General features: G+C 41.3%; 1 protein-coding gene across 1 annotated transcript in view; it reads left to right on the top strand.

The window, feature by feature from the left end:
• GNB4 (G protein subunit beta 4) overlaps window positions 1-17,151 on the top strand; it is a 59,005-nt gene that overhangs the window by 10,509 nt on the left and 31,345 nt on the right. The window lies entirely within an intron of this gene.

Genomic DNA, 17,151 nt, shown 5'->3' with positions numbered 1-17,151 from the left:
AAGTTCTGTCATAGCACTTACACTCTAATATGATTATAGTGACGAGCCCCATAATGATGTTTCAGTCAGCCGGGCGCAGTGGCTCACGCCTGTAATCCCAGTGCTTTGGGAGGCCGAGGCAGGTGGATCACCTGAGGTCAGGAGTTCGAGATCAGCCTGAACAACGTGGTGAAACGTCGTCTTTACTAAAATACAAAAATTAGCCAGGCTTGGTGGTGGGCACCTGTAATCTCAGCTACTCGGGAGGCTGAGGCAGGAGAATCGCTTGAACCCAGGAGGCGGAGTTTGCAGTGAGCTAAGATCATGTGCCACTGCACTCCAGCCTGGGCAACAACAGTGAAACTCCATCTCAAGAAAAAAAAAAAAAAAAAAAAAAGGATGGGCCGGGCGCGGTGGCTCAAGCCTGTAATCCCAGCACTTTGGGAGGCCGAGACGGGCGGATCACGAGGTCAGGAGATCGAGACCATCCTGGCTAACACGGTGAAACCCCGTCTCTACCAAAAAAATACAAAAAAATTAGCCGGGCGAAGTGGTGGGCGCCTGTAGTCCCAGCTACTCGGGAGGCTGAGGCAGGAGAATGGCGTGAACCCGGGAGGCGGAGCTTGCAGTGAGCTGAGATCCGGCCACAGCACTCCAGCCTGGGCGGCAGAGCGAGACTCCGTCTCAAAAAAAAAAAAAAAAAAAAAAAAGGATGTTTCAGTCATTGAGTGGACTGTATATAGGGTGATGGTCCCATAAGATAATAATATCTTTTTTTTTTTTCTGAGACGGAGTCTATCACTCAGGCTGGAGTGCAATAGCGCAGTTTCGACTCACTGCAACCTCCGCCTCCTGGGTTCAAACTATTCTCCTGCCTTAGCCTCCCAAGTAACTGGGATTACAGGTGCCGGCCACCAAGCCTGGCTAATTTTTGTTTGTTTGTTTGTTTGTTTTTGTATTTTTAGTAGAGACAGGGTTTCACCATGTTGGCCAGGCTGGTCTCAAACTCCTGACCTCAGGTGGTCCACCTGCCTTGGCCTCCCAAAGTGCTGGAATTACAGGCATAAGCCACCATGCCTGGCTATACCATGTTTTTACTGTTCTTTCTATGTTTAGATATGTTTAGAAACACAAATATTTACCATGGTGTTAAAATTGCCTGCAGTATTGAGTATGCAGCACAGGTTAGTAACCCAGAAGCAATAGGCTATATGCTATAGAGCCTAGGTGTATAGTAGGCAATACCATCTAGGTTTGTGTAAGGACACCCTTTGATATTTGCACAGTGATGACATTGCCTAAGGACGTGTTTCTCAGAGCATATTCCCATCGTTAAGTGATGCATGGCTGTATTGTTACTTACCTGTTTTTCCAATGGATGAATGTTTCTGATGGGGTGGGTTTCTGTGCCTAGCACAGGGTAGATGTTTAATACATGTTTGTTGAGTGGAAGAATGAATCACATGATGATTTAGATCGACAGTAGGACAGAATAATACTCATTTCTTATGTACTTTTAGGAGTATAGGTGAAAATAATAGGAACAATGCAGAAGAAAATCCTTTCGAAAACTTTCCCAAAGTGTTGACTGGAAGAGTTTAAACGTATTCATTTAAAGCTGCTATTATCTTTCTCCCTCCCTCTCTATAGATACATATCTAGATCTGTAGATCTGTAGATCTAGATATCTACAGATCTAGATATATATGGGAATTTCTAAAAAATACACTGAAAGAATAGAAACATATCAACACTATACTTAAGACACGTACTCTGCATTAGGTTTTAATTCCATAAATTCCTATTCATTTTTTATTTTTATGCATGAAATTTTACTGGGTAATGGAATTTACCATCCCTGTTAAGATTCGGCATTGATGACATATCCTGTTCAATGTCATAAGCCCAAATTATTAACCCCAAATGGACCCATTTATGATACATGGAGAAAGAACTTGTTTTTCTTCTTGGTCAGTTTGCGCCTGTACCGACTCATCACATCGTGCTTGTTCAGAAAACGTAATCACAAGTTCTTTCAAAAATAATGAAATATGTAAAAGTCAGCTGGCGTTTCAGAATCTAAGTCCCTTTTTAATACATGAAACACTTTTCTTGGTGAGTGTTTTCTCATTTCTTTGCTACTTTAACAAAGATTAATTCTTTTAAGCCTCAATTTTTTAAAAAATGGCTCAAGTGTCTCTTTTTTTAGGTAGCATGAATATTTCAAGATAAAAGAAGACAGCTTGGTTCCTAACTAAGCCTGTCCTTCCCGACCTTGGTATTTATTTCATTCTTACGGTTCTTTAAAGTAACACCAAAGGAGGTATAGCTGCTCCCTGAAAAATCACAGTTCTGTTTGATGCATTGTTTCCATCAAGGAAAGAGAAGATAATACCTGAAATAGGTCAAGGAATTAATTGTTAATGATTTCTGTGTACAAGTGTTTTAAGTTGGGAGCGTTGCAAAAATTACAATTTATATAGGAACTTCTTTTCCTTTTCTGAAGCCATTCTTCAGAAAAAAATTTCAAAATCATCACAATTCAGATATGGGAAATTATTTTGCTTTGTTTTAAAATGAACTAAGAACGAGAATAATTTTTTAAAAATCTATATTCTTTTTTTTTTTTTTTTGAGGCAGAGTCTCACTCTGTCGCCCAGGCTGGAGTGCAGTGGCCGGATCTCAGCTCACTGCAAGCTCCGCCTCCCGGGTTCACGCCATTCCCCTGCCTCAGCCTCCCGAGTAGCTGGGACTACAGGCGCCCGCCACCGCGCCCGGCTAGTTTTTTTGTATTTTTAGTAGAGACGGGGTTTCACCGTGTTAGCCAGGATGGTCTGGATCTCCTGACCTCGTGATCCGCCCGTCTCGGCCTCCCAAAGTGCTGGGATTACAGGCTTGAGCCACTGCGCCCGGCCAAAATCTATATTCCTTTTAATGTGTAAATCAAAGAAAAAAACTGAGACAAGTCTCAATCATTTTGTGAGGTTTATTTGCCAAAGTTAAGGATGTGTGCCTGGGAGACAGGTCTATGCCTATCTTTGAAGAGGATTTTGAGGGCTTCAGTATTTAAAGGAGAAAGGGCAGCACGTTGGGAAATACACAATTTTCATGTGGGAAGTGGGAGGGGAAAATATCATTCATGCCTTTGTTTAGATCAGCAAATCTGTATTTTTACATAAGACAACATAGACAAATAGGGCAGAGGAAGCAATGAGATACACATTTGTCTGAGGTGAGCGAAGGGATGATTTGAGTCCTGTCCTGTGTCCCACACCTGTGAAGATAAGCTATCAATTGACATTGCCATGGTAAGCTTCAGCGGAACTGCTTTAGAGTAGAGGTCTTGGAGCCCATAAGGATTTCCTTGTGGGGCAAAGTGTGAGGGAGGCATGTAGCTTTTCATCTTTGTAGCCATCTTATTTAGGAACCAAAATGGGAGGCAGGTTTGCATGACCCAGCTTGACTTTTCCTTTAGGCTTAGTGAGTCTGGGGTTCCAAGATTTAGTTTCCTTTCACAGATGTCTTTATGTTTAAGTATTTAGATGTTTTATCTGATTAGGAAGATTATATAAGTGCCAGTTTAGTGATATTTAGGAAGTGATTAACGCATGAACACACATTGTTGAACTTTCCTCCAATCACACGATCTTAAACTGCTTGTGTAAATAAGAGCTTAGACCAGTGAATCTCAATCTCTAGAGAGCTTCAGACTCACCATGAAGACTTACTAAAACACAAATTGCTGGGCTCTACCCTCAGGGTTTCTGAGTCTGTAGTCCTGGGAAGGGATTTATGAATTTGCATTTCTAACAAGTTTCTACGTGATGCTGATGCTGCTGGTCCCCACGCTGTGAGAACCATAGATTGAAACTGTTTGGTTAAATTAGTGGTTATCAACCCTGGTTCCGCCCTTACACACTTGAAGAGTCAAGGCCTTAGGGTGGGTATGGGCCACAGTGGCAGGTGCTGCTGATGCGGTGGGGCAAGTATTTAAATCTTCCAGGATGTGGATGTAGTTTGAGAAAGCCCTTCAAATGATTAGTTGTTTTCTTCCTATTCTCTCTCCCGCTTTGAAACCACTCTTCTCTACCCCTCAGTACGAGAGTCCTGGTGCAAATGAAACAGTGCTCATGGATTGTTTTAGTCCTCTCCCAGAAAATAAAACACAGCCTTTACCAACAGTTGCCCAGTGCTTCTTAAGGAGTTCAGTAGAGGAAGAAGTAGTTAAATTGCAATGTAACTGAGGTGTGAAGGCCAGGAAAGGACTTCCTTCTGGTTATTTCTTTTTCCACTTTTGTTTAGAGCACTATAGTATTAGATCCATCGATTAATCACTGTAGATATTAGCCTGAGTAGTGTTCATGGTTATAGCTTCTTCATGTATTTCCCTTGCTGGGCCAAATTGACTTAAATTTCCAAAGACATTAAAAAATGTGTATTATTTAATTCCCAAAACAATCCCGTAGGGGTAGAGATCCCCACTGTGCAGATGAAGGAATTGAAGCTTAGAGTAAAGAATTTCTGGGGTCACATTGTAAGTAGTCATCTCTGGCTCCTTTAGGTTGTGTGAAGTTGGCTAAGGTCCATAACCTCCATGTGTAAAGTTTCCTTATCTGTGGAATGAGAATGATACTGGTACCTACCTTCTGAGGTTGTTTTGAGAACTAAATAAAGAGTTACTACACAGAGTTGTATACATACACATAATAAATGCTCAGTAAATGTTATCTCTTGGTTGGCTAACTCCTAGTTAGTACTTTTGAAGTTCAGGGGTAATCCTGCCTTTTCTTTTTTTTTTTTGAGATGGGGTCTCACTCTGTCGCCCAAGGTAGGATACAGTGGCACAATCGTAGCTCACTGCAGCCTTGACCTCCAGAGCCCGAATGATCTTCCCACCTCGACCTCCCAAAGCACTGGGATTGCAGGCAAACACCACCACACCTGGGTGATTAAAAAAATTTTTTTTGTAGAGATGGATACCTGCCATGTAGCCGGGCTGGTCTTGAACTCCTGGCCTCAAGTGATCTGCCCATCTCAGCCTCCCAAAGTGTTGGGATTATGGGCATGAGCCACTGTGCCTGGCCTATCCTGCCTTTGTGCCAGGTGATCCTCCTCATGTGTATTACAGGTCAGTCTCTTAACAATTTAGAAACACCAAATACTCTTGAAAACTACAGGTTTTTTTTTTTTTTTTTTCCTTTTCATAAATCGTTTAGTGGCAAAACCTTATATGACCTAAACTCATTTGGTGGCACAGTGCGACCTGAACTGTAATAACGTGAAGCTATCGCTTAGTCTGTTTTTGTTTTTTTGAGATAAACTTGCTCTGTTGCCAATCAGGAGTGCAGTGGTGCAATCTTCCGCTTACTTCAACCTCCGCCTCCCAGGTTCAAGCGATTCTTATGCCTCAGCTTCCCAAGTAGCTGGAACTGCAGACTCACGCCACCATGCCCTGTTGATTTTTGTATTTTTAGTAGAGATGGGGTTTTACCATATTGGCCAGGCTGGTCTTGAACTCCTGGCCTCAAGTGATCTGCCCACCTTGGCCTCCCAAAGTGCTGGGGTTATAGATTCTTAGTCTGTTTTTTTCCTACCTTGTATGAGCATGCTTTACATTTTGCTGCAGAAATGTTAATTCTTGACTCTGTGGGTGCTGCTCTGGGGTCTGGTTGTGGTGGTATGCCAATACAATGAACATACCTTTCTAAAACCTGGGAACTTCCAAATTCTGAAATGTATCTGGCCCTAGGGTTTAGGGTAATGGATTATGGGCCTATGTGTGTATGTGTTTATACGTCTGTCTTCCCTTTTAGACTGTAAACAACTTGAGACCTGGGCCTCAGATTTATTCCTATGTAGCCCCAGTTCCTGGCATATTCAGTAAATATTTGGTGAGAGAATAAACCCTACCAGGACATAACAGTTAGGTGAAGGGAAATAGACTGGAGAGGAGTGCCTTATTTATTTCCTGGAACACAAAACAGCCTGCCTTCAGTTCATAAGAGGTTGAACTATTTTACTTTAGGGGTATTTTAAAATACTCAATGTGATGAGTAATTTGGTAGCAAAACAAAAAACAAGATAAAAAAAAGTTAATGCCGTATGCTACAATTTCAGCATCTGCGACTTCTGTTTTCCTCTCTTATCCACTTGTCCCATGCAGCTGTAGGGTTTTGACTAACTTCCTGAAAAATAAAGCCACGTGGAGATGTCTGTGTATGGAATACTTGGGGTGGGTGGGCATGTGTGTTTTAAAATGTCTTGGTTCAAAAAAAAAACATAAAAGCTTTAAATATTGTACCTGATTCATTATGGTTTTTAAAAATTGTTTTATAAAGTATAAGAAATATAAATTTGTATCGCAAAAAGAAAAGTAGCGTACTAGAAAATTTATAACAAATTAAAAATTATGAATAGACTTTTAGAGAAGCAAAAGTAGTTGATACTTACTTTTATTTTATTTTATTTTATTTTATTTTGAGATGGAGTTTCACTCTTATTGCCCAGGCTGGAGTGCAATGGCATGATCTCAACTCACTGCAACCTCCGCCTCCTGGATTCAAGTGATTCTCCTGCCTCAGCCTCCCGAGTAGCTGGGATTATAGGCATGTGCCTGGCTAATTTTGTATTTTTAGTAGAGACAGGATTTCTCCATGTTGGTTAGGCTGGTCTTGAACTCCCAACCTCAGGTGATCCGCCTGTCTTGGCCTCCCAAAGTGCTGAGATTATAGGCATAAGCCACTGCATCAAGCCTGTACTTACATTTTTTAAGTACAAATTAAAGTAACATTTTTTATGGCTTATATGAGCTTTCATGATCAGTATGAAACAGTAGCTAGGAAATACTTGTATTTTCTTGTCTTGTACAGATTAAAATGTGTTCACTAACACAGCAATATAATTGTACAGCCTGCATAATGCCTTGCTTCAGTAAAAGTTCTGTGGACATTCTAAGACATGGAATGAGAAGGCCATTTGAATTATGCAAGTGTATTTTTTCCATTTTATTTAACAGATTGGCTTGGATACAATGGCTCGTTAGTATCTTTTGATATTTGTAACTGGTACAGCTGAACTCTTAAAAGATAACTGATACACTGCTTTCTGCTCAACAACGCTTTCACTATGTGATAGTTATTTAAAATGTGTTCAATGAATCGAATATTCGTGTTGAAACAGTGCTTAATCAAGAAGTTACGGTGACAAAATAAGAGCACTGTGTTTATGAAACAATTTCTATTTAATTATTGGTTTAAAATTGCCTTAGCGATGTTAATGCCGCTTTGAAGATTGTAATAAGCAGCTCCAATGTGATCTTGAGCAAAAAGCACTATTGGTTGAAATTCGTTGACTGTGCGCTTCTGTGTTTTTTTTTTTTGTTTTTTTTGTTTTGTTTTGTTTTTTTGTAAAAGAAAGGGATGGTGTGTGTATCTCATATTCCTCTTTAGCTTTGCTTCCTCCCAAGAGGTAAGTTTCCTAACTAGCTTGATGAAGATAGAACCCTGGACACATAAATCAATATTTAAATGAATGGAGGAGAAGGACCCATAAAGGTAAAAAGAAGGAATAATTTAAGTACAAGGGTAATCAGAGAAGTATGGGTTCATGAAAGCCTCAGGAATAAAGTTTCAATAAGAAGGGAGGATCATTAGATTGAGCAAAGAGGTCTTAAGATGCCCTTTGAAAAGAGGCCATATGGCAGAGTGGTAAACAACCTGGGTTTCAGAGTCATATGGTTGGATTCAAATCTGAACTCTGCCTCTAATCTTAAGCAAGTTATTTAACCTGCCTAAGCTTCATTTTCTTTTTTCTTTATTTTTATTTTATTGTTCCCAGTGGACTTCAGGTGCAAGAGTTGGATAAATTATTAATATGCTCACCTTTGATTCCTGTAGCACTCACTTTTATATATTTATGTTTGCTTGCTTATTTTGTTTGTTTATTTTTAAGAGACAGGGTCTCATTCTGCTGCCCCGGCTGGAGTACAGTGGTACAGTCATAGCTCACTGCAGCCTTGAACTCCTGGGTTCAAGCCATTCTCTTTTCCTCGGCCTTTGGAGTAGCTGGGACTACAGGCGTCCACCACTCCACTGCATCCAGCTTGTGTGCATTCTTTTTTCCTTCCTTCCTTCCTTCCTTCCTTCCTTCCTTCCTCCCTCCCTCCCTCCCTCCCTCCCTTCCCTTCCTTTCCCTTCCCTTCCCTCCTTCTTTCCTTCTTTTCTTTCTTGCTTTCTCTTGCTTCCCTGCTTTCTTGCTTTCTTTCTCCTTCCTTCCTTCCTTCCTTCCTTCCTTCCTTCCTTCCTTCTTCTTTCCTTCTTTCTTTCGTTCTTTAACAAGCGTCTTGCTCTGTTGCACAGGCTGGAGTGGAATGGTGTGATCTCGGCTCACTGCAACCTCTGCCTCCCAGGTTCAAGCGATTCTCATGCCTCAGCCTCCCAAGTATCTGGAACTACAGGCACACACCACCACATCTGGCTCATTTTTGTATTTTCAGTAGAGACAGGGTTTCACCACATTGGCCAGGTTGGTCTCAAACTCCTGGCCTCAAGCGATCTTCCCACCTCGACTTCCCAGAGTGCTGGGATTACAGGTGTGGAACCACTGCGCCTGGCCCATTGTGTGCATTCTTAAGCAATGTATCATTTAGTTGTAGTTGTTTTTTGAGTTTTGTAAAAGGGGTATGATGCCAGTATGTGTCTCCTGGAATTTGCTTTTTTTTCTCCCAATATTATTTTAAAGATTCATCTATGTTGCATGTAACTGTAGTTCATTTGTTTTCACTGCTGTATAATAATTTACTGTGAAAACACTACAGTGATCCATTCTCCTGTCAGTGGGCATTGGTGTTCCAGTTTATTGTTATTATAAGTAGTGCTGTATGAACGCTGTTAAATCCTGTGCACGTGTACTTTAGATTCCTTAGGGCTTATATATCCAGAAGCAGAATTGAATTGTCAGGTTGAAAGATGTATGTGTTGTCACCTTTGTTAGATGTTGCCAAATTGCTTCCCCAAGAGTTGCCCCATGGAATTTGTCCCATTTCTACAACCTTGCCAACCCTTGGTTGAGATATAAAATTTTTTTAATCTAATAGGCATGAAATTCTATCTTATTTTAATTTGCATTTCCCTGATTCCTGAGGTTGAGTGTCTTTTCATTTGTATGTGGTCATCTGCAGCTTTTCCTGCTGTGGTTTGCCAGTTGATATTTTTGCACGTTTTCCTATTGGATTGTTAGTCTTTTTAATGATTCATTTGAAGTAATTACTTTTAAAGATCTAGATGCTAATTCATTATTTAAATTTTAGCTTACAGCTATCTTTTCTCAGTCTGTGACTTTTTTTTTTTTTTTGGTGTTTTGTTCTTTTGAGGTGTCTGTGTTCTCATCATAGATACCTTGTATTTACCCAACTGAAGCTGCTTGCTTCCCCCGCCCCCCGGCCTTTAGAGACAGGGTCTCTTTTTGTTTCCCAGATTTGAGTGCAGTGGTGTGATTGTAGCTCACTGCAGCTTCAAATTCTTGTGCTCAAGTGATCCCCCCACTCAGCCTCTTGAGTGGCTGAGACTAGAAGCATGGACCACCATTCCCAGCTGGAAGCTGCTAGCTCTTATAGTTGATCTTTTCTCATCTCCGCAGTTTTCTCATATGTAGGGATAATTATAAAAATCGTCAGCAGTGGATGTGTCTGTGTGGTGGGGCTGGAGGGTATAGCTGGTCATTGAACTGTTAGTAAGCTTTTGGGGAGATTCTGCTCCCCTATGTTGAAAGCTTTCTTTTTTTTTTTTTTTTTTTAAATAGCATGCTTGATGCCTCTTTTTCTTCATCTTTGGGTCTCATTTATCAGGTCTGTGTCATTGGGAGAAGTCCCACTCAATTTTCTGTTTTGCGTGTAACTAGTGTAGATGAAAAACTTTCTGTCTGTAATCACTTCCTATTTTTGTGATTAATTCAGGAAAAGTCTGATCAGTCAGAAATTATTTTTTTGGTTTACTCCCTTCTCAGATTGGGATCTTGATTATTTTAAACTTTAAATAAGGAACACTGAATTAATTGATGCTGCAGTTAGTCCGCCTGGCTAAGACCCAGTGGAGGATTTCTTCGGTAGTGGGTGACTGTCTTGCCAATCCCCCCCTCCCTCCACTTTCCATATTTTTCTTTTCCGCACATCACAAAGCTTTAGACATCCTTTTGCCACTTCCCTGATTTCTGTTTCTTATTAAACTGTGGATGTAAAGGAACTGCAGGAGGGCAAGTGGTTAGATGACTTTCTTTTCTACTGTCAAAGTGTGTTGGTAAAGAGATTCCCTTCCCTGAATTTACCCATGCTTTAGATAAACAGCCTGAGGGAGCTACTTACTAAACTATACCTGATGTAATAGTATTGTTTCCAAGAATTAAAAAATTTTATAGTCATATTATGTACACACGTTTCAATACACAGTTTGGCCACTTTGGATCCTTACCTTCTTTTTTTTTTTTTTTTTTTTTTGAGACAGAGTCTCGCTCTGTCGCCCAGGCTGGAGTGCTGTGGCCGGATCTCAGCTCACTGCAAGCTCCGCCTTCCGGGTTTACGCCATTCTCCTGCCTCAGCCTCCCGAGTAGCTGGGACTACAGGCGCCCGCCACCTCGCCCGGCTAGATTTTTGTATTTTTTTTTAGTAGAGACGGGGTTTCACCGTGTTAGCCGGGATGATCTCGATCTCCTGACCTCGTGATCCGCCCGTCTCGGCCTCCCAAAGTGCTGGGATTACAGGCTTGAGCCACCGCGCCCGGCCGGATCCTTACCTTCAAAACGTATTTACTAGGACCTGCCATATTAGGCTTCACCTGGGGCATCCTATGGCCCCATTTTACCCTCATCAGCCTTTAGGCTTGTCTGAGAGTAGTTTATAATCTATTGGTCTATGCTAGATTCATGCTTTATTGGTATTCTCAGGAATCCAACAGTTGTTGGCTGAGAAGAAAAGATCACCAAAAAAATCTGTGTAATCAGAATGTTCTCCCTCCCAAGTGACAAAATGAATCAGTTGTGTTTTTTTTAAAGAGTGAAAAGTTAGTTCCTCCTTTTAGCAGCAGAAAGGAAAGGGGAAAAAAGGGCAGCTTTGACATTTCTTTTCAGACATCCAAAGAAAGGTTGCGGTTGTCTGGCACAGGCATCACAAGGGTTCTGATTTTGCAGCTTAGCAACATTTCTCAGACAGCCCCTTGCCTTATAACTACGCTCCCTCTCCATCATGCCTGCCCAAACATAGCTGGAGCCTGCTGGACATGAGGTTTGAGAACTCAGAATTTCATGTGAGAAAGTGGGGTCATGTGTAGGCAGTTCTCTTTAAAAGTCTTTGATGAAGGGAAGGAAAAAGGACTGTAAGTGGTGGTGCAATGCGGAGTTAAGGAATTTTTTCTTTTTTCTTTTTCTTTTTAAGGGAGAGACTTGGGCGTGTTTAACTGCTGATGGAAAAGACCCAATTGAAAGTGAAAGGTTCCCTCATAGATTGTCTGCTGGATGAGAGTGAGGGATTATAACTGTATAGTGGACAAATTAAGCTGTTAACAGCTGAACACACTGAGGAATCTTAGCTTCACTGATAGTGGCACAAAGAAACATTAAGTTCATCCTGATGTGCTGTAGTATGAAGTCCACAGCATTACCTGGAAGGATTCTTGCCAAATATATTGAACCTAAATATAATCTAGTCAGTAGATCTAACACCCTTCCAGTTTACAAGCAATCAGTATAGAAGATAAACAAGTTAAACAGTACCATAGGAAGTAAACAGAATGGGTTACATCCTATAGGACAAGTGATTTAGTCTTTTTTTCTTTTTTTTTTTAATTGAGACAGAGTCTCCCTCTTCACCAGGCTGGAGTGTAGTGGTGCAATCTCGGCTCACTGCAGCCTCTGCCTCCTGGGTTCAAGTGATTCTCCTGCCTCAGTTTCCCAAGCAGCTAGGATTACAGACACATGCCACGATGCCTGGCTAAATTTTTTATATTTTTAGTAGAGACGGGGTTTCGCCATATTGATCAGGCTGGTCTCGAACTCCTGGCCTCAAGTGACCCACCCACCTTGGCCTCTCAAACTGCTGGGATTACAGGTGTGAGCACCTGCACCCGGCTGATGATTTAGTCTCTCTAGTAAGTGAATGTCAGAAAGTGCAAATGAGTAGGCAAGAGATGGATTCTTCTAGATAGTGGAACAAGAGACATAACTAAATGTATTATGTAGTTCTTAATTGGATCTGGATTTGCACAAATCAGATGTAAAAAGACATTGGTCAAAGAGTTGGGGAAATTTGAAAATCTCCTGGGTTTTAGATATTAAATAATTTCTGTTAATTTTCGTAGTTATGATAATGGTATTGTGGTTTGGTAGATATTTTTAGAGATGTATAGTGAAGTATTTAGGGCTAAAATGTCTTGATGTCTATAATTGACTTTAAAATACTTCAGCAAAAACAAAAGATAAAGCAAATACGGCAAAAAAAGTTAATATTTTTTAAATCTATGTGATGAATATTAGAGTTGTTCAGTCTTTGTGTTAGAAAATTTTATTAATAAAAAGACTAAAAAGAAAAAAATGTAAGAGATTGAATATACTGGAAGTATAAGATTACTTAAAAGGTGAGAGTTTAAATCACTGGTGGAGGGGCTGGGCATGGTGGCTCATGCCTATAATTTGAGCACTTTGGGAAGCCAAAGTGGGAGGACCAATTGAGGCCAGGAGTTCAAGCCCAGCCTGGGCAACATAGCAATACACTATATCTCAAAAAAAAAAAAAAAAAAAAAATTAGCCAGTCGTGATAATGCATGCCTGTATCCCAGCTACTGGAGGAGGCTGAGGTGGAAGAATTGGGTGATCTCAGGAGTTTGAGGTTACAGTGAGCTATGATTGTGCCGCTGCACTCCAGCCTGGTTGACAGAGTGACACCCTGTCTCAGAATGAATCAATGAATGAATGAATAATAAATAAATCGCCAGTGGAGGAATTGGCCCAAACAGGAGAGAAGCCAGCTATTCTATTATAGTTTAAAGGAAGGACTAGGTACAGTGACTTATACCTATAATCCCAGCACTTTGGAAAGCTGAGGTGGGGGGATCGCTTGAGCCCAGGAGTTTGAGACAAGCCTGGGTAACATGGCAACCCTGTCTCTATCGAAAAAGAAAATCAGCTGGGCGTGGTGGTTCCCGCCTGTGGGCCCACCTACTTGGGAGGCTGAGGCTGGAGGATTGCTTGAGCCTGGGAGGTTGAGGTTGCAGTTCACCACCACTGCACTCCAGCCTGGGCAGCAGAGTGAGACCTTGTCTGTCTGTGTCTGTGTCTGTGTCTGTCTGTCTGTCTCTCTCTCTCATTCACACACACAAAGAAGGAAGATGAGGAATATGATGAGTCAGTTATGTATCTATAGCTTTGTATAGTAGTGGAAAATTGAAAAAGTTCATGTCTGATGGCTTCTACTTTATGATATAGATGGCAAGGTTATCTGCTGCAAGAGGGCTTATGAGAAGGTCAAATTTTGAAAAGATTGCAAATGAATTTAAGTATTTGATAGCAAAAGCGGAAGCAGTGCATACAAAGCTGTGTAGGGTTGCCAGGTAGTTTTGAGGGCCCAGTTGAGATTGGTGATGTGAATTTGTAGTAGAACTGATATGCCCCATTGTTTGACTTTCTCAATCAATGTTCGGTCACTTGAGTGCTCGCTGAAAGAAAGTAGGTAGCTGATTTCATTCAGGGTTTTGCTTTTGCTGTTGAGTGTGACAAGATGGAAGGGCAGGCAGTCTAGGGTACTGTGAAAAGGCTTGAAGTGCTGGATCTAGAATGCCTGATGAAGTACTGGATGAAGCCTGGTTAAGAAGGGATGAGCCACAAACTCACTATTTTCCACATTGGACCCCCTCATCTTTTTTCTTGTGAACCCTATATCCATGACTGCAAAGGGCCTAGGATCTTTACCTACTTACAAGTGAATAAATGAGTCTGTTACTGTTTCATGAGACTCCTTGGTCAGACACAAAAGATTTTATTATTCACGGGGAGTAGCATGGTGTGATCCTGCTTTGTGTTGATTGCCTATGTTCCCCAGTGCCCACAGGGTGACACAGGTAGGCCCAGATGGATGCTGCACATGCATTGGATTTGCATCACAGCCTAGAGACACTGAGCTTGGGGGTTTTACCCCTTTTACAGTAAATAGAAGTCATTCTGCTCTTCGTCTCCTGAGGAGACATTGTCTTATTCCTTGAGGTTGCATGTTGCAAAACAATCCTGAGAGATGGCCCAAGTAACAGCCACTAGGGACTTGTATTGTTGGCATTCCCAGCCAGAATGTGCAGGAAGGGCCAGGGTCTGTGACAGATTGCCTCTCCCGTCATCCCATCGGTGCCCCATCCACAGAGTGATGGCAGTGAGGGAACTGCTTTTTGTTTCCCATTTCTATTCATGGTACCTCCATCCTTAGGGGCACTCAGCCTGGAAATTCTCATTCGTCTGGTACAGATCATAGTCTATCCCAAGTAACTCTTACTACAGGTAGCTCCTGCTTTAGAAGGTTACTGATATGTGTGTGTGGCTTTGGGAAGGACAGCAGTGGGATGGGTAACAGATAATTTTTAATATGCTTAAAAGTTCTGAGACCCAGGCTGGGCTCAGCGGCTCGTGCCTGTAGTCCTGGTACTTTGGGAGGCTGGGGTAGGAGGGTCGCTTGAAACCAGGAGTTCAGGACCAGCCTGGGCAATATAGCTAGAACTCCATCCCTACAAATAATAATAATAGTAATAATAATAACTGCAAATTTTTAAAAAGTTCTGAGGCCCGTTGATAGTTCTTTCTAGTATGTTAGCAACTTAGTAGGAGGGATGTAAACTAGTTCTGCTTACCCCAAATTTTTTGGAACCCTAAAAATAAAGAGCTATCAAAATCAATTAGAGTTCTAGGACTTTTGGGCCAGGGATATCTCAGGAATGGTCAGCAAGGGCAGCTAAGGTTGTGACTTTAAAGAGCCTGCATGCTGCTTGTCTTCAGTTCAGCAGAATGGTATTCCAGACCGGCTGTAATCTGTCCAGTCGGGCCCTCTCTGAGATGCATACTAAATTGTTAAACAATCAAACTTTATCAGGGAATGGTTAGGACTCATAAATAAAAGATGGAAAATTTGGATAAACAGAGAAATACGCCACAATATTAAATTGGAAATGGAATATTAGAATGATTTTAGTTCTTCTGGAACTGTTTTATACCTTAATGCCATTCCAATCAATCCCAATACATTTATTTTTTAATTGGACAAAATAAATACAAAGTGAATTCTGAAAGAATAAATAGATGCTGGTTTCTTTTTCTTTTTCTTTTTTTGTCTGAACATAATAAACAGATATTTCTACCATAGTTGATGTGATTGTAGGATAGACGCCAAAAACAAATTCTCTCTCATGATGGGAATCAATCTTTTATATAGGAATTTGAACTTAGGACGGTCATTTTGGGCTACAATCTTGACCTAAAAAGACATAAGCTTGGGTTTTGTACTTAGGGGAGCAGAAAAAGTCATTCTGTAGAAAGAAAAAAGCCAAGGAAGATAAGAGAAAAGAGACCAGGACAGGTAGAGAAAGAATACTCCCAGTTTCTAGCCTCTAGTGTCTTTTTGAGGTAGTAATATTCCTGTCTTTTGGTTCTCTGATTCATCCTAAATCCTTAGAATGAATATTCCTTTATTTGTTAAGCTATTTCAGGTTGCTTTATTTACTGGAGACCAAAGTATCTTAAGTGATGGGGATACAACAAAGAATAAAGCAGAGACCCCGCCTCAAGGAACTTTACAGCTCTCTTTTTTTTTTTAAAGACAGAGTCTCGCTCTGTCACCCAGGCTGGAGTGCAGTGGTGTGATCTCAGCTCACCGCAGCCTCCACCTCCCAGGTTCAAGCAATTCTTGTGCCTCAGCTTCCTGAGTAACTGGGATTACAGTCATGTGCCATCACACCTGGCTAATTTTTGTATTTTTGGTAGAGTCGAGGTTTCACCATGTTGCCCAGGCTGGTCTTGAATTCCTGGCCTCAAGTGATCCACCCACCTCGGCCTCCCAAAGTGATGGGATTACAGGCGTGAGCCACCACGCCCGGCCCTTTACATCTTATCAGAAGGAAAGAGATCACAAATAAGTAAATACTTGCTGATGGTGTTGAGTCTTATAGTGAAAAACAAGACAGGGTAAGAGGAGCGTGTTTGGGTGCATGTGTGCTATCAGCAAAGGTCCTGCTGAGAAGATCACATTTGAGCAGATATAAGGGAGCAAGGGATTAAAATATCAGGGACAAGATCTATCCACGCAGAGGCAGGAGCAAATGCGAAGACACTGAGGCTGGGGCCTGCTTAGCGTGTTCAAGGGACATCAGAGAGGTCTTTGAACAACTGGAAGAAGAGAGTGAGTGTGAGAGTGATAGACGAGGTCAGAGGATGTGTGTGTGTGTGTAATGACACAGGGCTCTGTGGGTCAAAATAGAGTTTAGTGGAGTGGAAAACCTTTGGAGGATTTAAAGTGACTTGTATTTTCAAAGGATCTCTAGTTGGTCTAATTAGACCAGAGAGTGGTCGAGGGCAGTAGAAAGGAGACCAGGTGAGAGATGATCATGGTGATGTGGACCCAGACAGTAGAAGTGGAGGAAATCAGAATTAGAACCTGGATACTTTTTTAAGGAATAACTGATATGATTTGCAAATGGATTCGATGAGGAGGGTGTGATTAAAATAGGACTGCTCCCAGATTTTTAGCTTAAACTATTGTAAGTAAGGATGGACTTGCCATTTCCTGAGATGGGGAAGGCTTGGGGGTGGGTGGGGTTCAGTTTTGAGGTACTCTTTGAGATGCCAATCCAGACATCCAAGTGGGGAAGTCTCTTGGTGTCCTCTGAACTATTGTAAAATATTTCTCACTAGACTCCATTCTGGTACCAATTCCCCATAATTCAGCCTTGAATACTACAACTTGCAATTTCTCCTCCATTGTCTGATTATGTTCTTGTATAAAACCCTTCAGTGAATAACCTCAATCTGTATTTACTAAGCATCTTTAAATTCCCTTAATAATTGACTACCTCCGTTGAATTTCAGAAGATCCAAAAAGAAGTTATATGTCAGTGTTGTAAAACTAGATGAAGATGTAAATACAGAACTGAAGCTTTC

This window comes from Trachypithecus francoisi, unplaced genomic scaffold, assembly GCF_009764315.1.
Source record: "Trachypithecus francoisi isolate TF-2019V2 unplaced genomic scaffold, Tfra_2.0 Lachesis_group0, whole genome shotgun sequence".
Taxonomy (NCBI): Eukaryota; Metazoa; Chordata; class Mammalia; order Primates; family Cercopithecidae; genus Trachypithecus; species Trachypithecus francoisi.
This window is presented reverse-complemented; position numbering and strand designations above follow the sequence as displayed.